Source organism: Corella eumyota, chromosome 6 (assembly GCF_963082875.1).
Source record: "Corella eumyota chromosome 6, kaCorEumy4.1, whole genome shotgun sequence".
Taxonomy (NCBI): Eukaryota; Metazoa; Chordata; class Ascidiacea; order Phlebobranchia; family Corellidae; genus Corella; species Corella eumyota.
Window position 1 is genome coordinate 14,610,660 of NC_137495.1, and position 6,000 is coordinate 14,616,659.

Here is a 6,000-nt window from a genome sequence, read left to right on the forward strand (position 1 = left end):
AACCAGACACTTCAGCCCGAAGATTTTTTTTAGAACAGCGGGGATTTCGCAGTTTAATTACCGCGAAAAATTTTATTTTCGCGTATTCCTATACTTTTTTTAGACAGTATTTGAAATAAAATAAACAGTAAATTAATAGTTTTTTAAAGAATAATGTACAAGAACATGTCACCTTTCTTTTCCCGTGTCAATTTTTTAATTTTACAAACTGAAAAAACTGTATATAAATGCGCAAAAATATTTTTTCGCGGTAATTAAAATGCGAACTCCCCGCTGTTTAAAAAAAAAACTTCGGGCCGAAGTGTCTTGGCCAAGGTGTCCGGGGGCAGAAGTGTCTGGTATTCGACCAAAAAGCTATATTGCCAGTTATTTAAAGCAAAATAAAAATAGGAGAAAGCGCATACAAACAATAAAGAAAATATAAAACATATTTGATGAACTAAACAACATACGCTTTATAAATGACGATGGAGAGTGAAAAGACTCCCGCAGCTGGGGAAATAACATACCGGCCCTAAATGACAAAATGTACTAACACGAGGGCATTTAACAACAAAAATGTATATTATACAATAACAAAATACAAGAAATAAACACAATAACTATACACTCGAAACTACAACAAACACATAAAGTATTCAGTCAACATAACGATAAAACTAACGTTAGTTCTATAAGGTAGCAAGCCCAGTTCATGCAATACAAGGCACACCATATCACAAAAATACATTCTACGAAATTAATATGAATATGTCAAGAAGAAAACTGTGAGGCAGGCGCGAATACAAAAAACATAGAAAATACAGAATTAATGCGACCCCTTCTAGAAGGCAAACTTTGTCTCGGGTTAAGGTAGCATATGCAGTGCGCACCTGAACACGGCGCACCATCCCGTTCTTGTCTAACTTCTGGATGATCCCTTTCGGCCAGAGTTCTCTCTTTGCGTTAACGAACCACGTCGCCAACCGTGAAATTCCTCATCGGCTGAAGCCATTTTTGTCGCAATTATGACGAAGGCAAATACTTCTTTGTCAATCTCCCCCAAAATTGATCAGCAAGAAGTAGAACTTCCAAGATCGTCTGTAACTGTCTTCCTTGACAAACGTGTCTGGAGGCAGGTCGTTGTCCATTGTTCAGCAACATACTTGGCATCAATGCCAATTCATCCTTGCAGTCGTCGCTGAGTGGCACCAGAGGTCTGCTGTTTAAAATTCGTTCCACCTCAGCCATCAATGTCGGACAAGACATGAATTGTTTCCGAATGCCCATGCCATGATACTTTGTTACAATGAGCTCGGTTACAACCTGGTTAGATGGAAGAATCATCGGATGTTCGGTGATTAGAGGGACGGTTGAATTATGTAGCCTGCCACCAACGTACATATTGCCTTTGACTAAAACCGGGCTTCAGTCCTTTCAGCGATAAAACTAAATACAACCATAATCAATATTAAGGTTTAAAACATCTGGGTATACTAATGTTCTCTCAATCAACAAGAGTGTTAAGCCAATTATTCCAAGTGTTAATATATAGTTCTGGAACCAGATCGTAAAAGCATTTCCACGAGGCTGTTAGTTAAGTCCCTGTAATAAAACGTCATTAAAAGAAACAACGCAGAGTTTGCAGCACAATAAAACACTATAATGAACTTAGGGCCCGTACAGTGGTGTGGTTTATACCACGTTATATCGTTTACACAATTCCTATCAGCCAATACAGTCCCATGTCCTTATTTTACATATTCATCGATTTCTTTCCTATATTGACTAAAAGTTTTAGGGTTAGCAATAAACTTCTTTTTCAAAGATTGTAGCCTTTGAAGTGCCATTTTTCTATTCGTTAAAGGTGTAATTATTTCTTTTTCCAGAGTAATTCAATTTCATAGTGTCAGCCAATTCGTGAAACTGTTTTGTTCATAATTTTCAACGTCCTTTTGTCGTTTAATGACATTTCGCTTTTTTGCGCACAATCAAGATCGTGAAAATTGCTCGACAAAAACATCTGAAATTTCGTTGCATGATGTCGATACTTGTTCAGGCTTATGCATAAAGTTAACATTAGTTCGTTGGGAGGATTTTCTTGGGTTATGGTCTGAGCCAAACAACGTCCAACTCAACGCCGTATGCGGGCCGAAAGGCTGCCACTTATTGCCGTAACGCCATTCAGAAACTCTGAATGCATCGTGGACATTGTTTCCCGGAAGTAGCTCCACTGACTTTGTTTTAAGTTCAAGAAACGTCAGGTCACGCAGATGCGGATACATGTTTGCTACTTTCTTGGTTGTAATGCTGTCACCTATATTGACAATATGATCAAGTACCAAATGCTTTTCGACAATAAACGATTCGGTTTGACCTCCTATACATACAGTGAGTCAACTCGGCTCCCATGACTAGTTACTTAATTTGCTGTATAAAGCTCGGTGTGTTCTTTTGTCTCCTTCTAATTTCTTTGCAAGGCTTGCAGTACAAATACTTGTATCTGAACCGTCATCCAGAAAAGCGTTCACAAAATTACTTTGATTGTTGCCCCACACTTTAACTGGCACAATCTTGAAACGTTTCACATTTTTAACGCTGTTATGGGAAACCTCGTTGCATGTCACAATAGCTGACTTGCTTTACGGCTCCGATAGCGAGCTTTGTCGTCACTTTAGTAGATTATGACATCACAATTAAATTTTAAAAATTATTTGAATGCGTTACTAGATAAAATTATTTAAGTTTACAAATATTAACGTTGTTTGGTTATTAAGTTAATTAAAAATTGTCATAAGTAGATATCGTAAAGCTTCTGACTGTAAGTCTATATATACGAGAAAAATGAGGCGACTTTACATTTCCATTCAAACAGTCAGAGACTAACACTCAAACAGTTTAAGTTACTGCCGCTTCAAATCTTAATAGATAACAATTCGAATGGGTATTTTATTGCGTTCCTATCATTGTTACATCATAGTGTCGTCACATCTCGTTTAAAAATTTTTTTTTAATTTTAAATAACAGCCGATTTAAAATTAATCAAGATATAACTTTTGGCGCGTTTTGGTACCTGCGTGTTTTGATACAAAAATGTCGGAACAGACGGAAAGTTATTTTCAATTATTTGCGATAAATATTAATAACAAAAGTATAACCAGCTTGTTAAATGAGTTTAGAATAAAACAATTGTAACTTGAAACTTACTGAAATGAGTTTGAAAATATTTATGTTTTTGTGCATCTGGTTATGCTTAGCTGCATCCCAAAACAACCAAGTTTGTTTTAATGCAAGCCCCGATAGTCCCGCTTTCAGGGAGCTAAGATCAACCCAAGGGAGACCAGGCAAGCTTGGCCCAGCTGGGGAGAAAGGTGAAAAAGGTTCAAGGGGTGAAATTGGGGCAATTGGGGCTACTGGAGAGTGTTCGTGTCATGATGAAATTGTTGCAGTAATAAAACGAGTTTTTCCTGATAAAGCAGGTATTTTGGTTACTTTATATTTGTTAAATAATATCATCTTACTGGTAGAACCTCAAAACTAAAATAAAAACAATTTTAAGACAATTAAATAACTTTTTAAACCTTGCAAGTATATTTTGTATGGTTTATTAACATTGTTACTTATATAAACAAGTATACTTAATACAGTGGCATTTTTAAAGTGCTAAAACTGATCTGTAAAATTAATTTTATCATAGATATTTAGTTATTATTTTAACGAACGATGTTAAGTTATAATGTCAGTTTTATTTAAATAAATTTTTAATTTAAATAACTTTAAATGTTTTATGGAATCTGTGTCAAAAAAATACAGCTTTTAAAATTTGTAAATTTATATTTGTTGTCAAAATTTGAGTTACGAGGTTCTAACAGTAAGCAGACAATATAACAATTTATAAACATTTTGTAATATTTAATTTTACAATTTAAATATTTAAGAGTTAAGCTAAATCATGCTAACTTATAAGATTGGTTCTAAATAAACCTAAATATTTATAGCTAGTGTATGTGGACTTGGGTTAAAATATGGAAGAATACCGGATAGTGACATCACAGCTAGTTCTTATGCCAGCAGCAACTATTCACCACATAAAAAAACACAGCGGAAATGTGGTTCAGAGTTTTGTTCACTCACCACATAAAGCAAGGTTGGATGCTCATACCAGGGGTTGGTTACCTAAACAATGTGAGTTGTTGGAATTATTTTCTATCTTACAATAAAGTTTCACAACTTTTGTAATTAGTGGAAAATAAACATTAACATTGTTTTATTTTAATTAATAGACAGGGTTGGGGAATGGATCCAAATTGACCTCAAGACACCAACTCAAGTGACAGGAGTTGTGACACAAGGAAATTACTATAGTTCTTATTGGGTCACCAGCTTTAAGATATCTTATGGTTCCAGTACATCAGATATGCAGTTCATCCAAACTATGGAAATGATCTGGTAAGCTTAAATTTAAAACGAAAATTTATTTTGTTTAAATTTTTAAAAAATGTTTCAATTAAAATCACCAAAACTTGTTTTTAAAAGTTTTGTGTTGTTTACAAGCTAGATGATAATAACCAAGCAAACCATTGTTTAAACAATCCCTATATTAATTGTTTTGTGATGTCATAGCTTGTTACAAAACTTAATTATTCGTCGTTTGTAACAATAAAGGGTCTGCGACAGTTTTAAATTTTTTATTAATCTAAAGTTTTGTAATTTTAAAAATTAACATTGCAAAAATCCCGCGAACAAAAATCCCGCTGACTTTCACTTACATTTTCAGCCCCAAATGGGATTTACTACTTGTTGAAAGACGTTTTTATGTTTTTTCCAAGTAGTAAATAAGTTGTGAGTTTATAATTTAACGCAAGTTATAATCTACTGTTTTCTTAAGGCCGAACGTAGCTACTTTGGTCCTAGTGTACGAAGTAGCTTGGAAAGTAGTTTTTAGTACCTAACTTACTTAAAAATAGCATTCTTTTTAGCCTTAGTGTTAATTAAAAACAGTTTTTTTAAGTGCATGCTACATTTGATTTTGTGGTTGTGATTTTTGTCCATAAAACTGTTTTTGCAAGACATGAAACGTATTTATATCACGTTGCTATGGACGCTGTTCTAGCTCCCTAAAAACAGTGTCAACACGAATGCTTAAATTTAAGCACAACTTAAATATAAAGTCGATAACTTAAATTTAAGCATCGTCGTAACATTTTTTTATTTAAAATAGCAAAAATCCGTAACTTTTGGGCAGGAAATAAGCCATTTAGATTGTAATCAGGGGCTGGCAAACACGTCACAATGCCCTTTATAAACATTTTAATTTTGCATGTTGCAGTCCCTTTAAGTTAAATGTAAAGCGATGAACAACGCGCGATTATTAAAGTTATAAAATTTAAATAATTAATATCTTAAACCTGAATATTATTACGTTAAAAATTATATTAAATATTAAGATCTTTGATGGTAACGAAGATAGAAATGGTTACAAGTTGAACAACTTTCCTCAACCTATAAGAGCTCGCTATGTTCGATTGTATCCACAAACCTGGTATCGTGATTCCTTTCTTCGCATGGAGCTTTTATCTTGCCAGTAATCACAATATTTCTTTCGGTTAATTATTTTAATTCCTAGTTGTTAATTAAAATTCTTTAGTTATGTAATATATTTAAACTTGTAAACTAATTTATTTTATAATTTTGAACAAATAATCCGTGTTATATTAATTAAATCTTACGAAAAATAAAATTCTGTAAATGTACTAAAATGTTAAGGCTGTAATAGTTGAGTTTATTAAATGTGTGAATAAACATAATGTAACAAAGTCTATAGTAGTAATGTTTAAATTTCCTATTTTTAAGTGAACAGTTACTGCGATGTCAAATCGTAGGTCTAATATTTGGTAAAGACTGTAATCAAAGATAGTAAAAGTAAAGCAATGTGTAATAAATGCAAATTAGTTATTTCAAGTGGCTGTCCAGGCAACAAAAGAAGTTATAATACTAAGAATTTGCAGCCATTTTCATTGA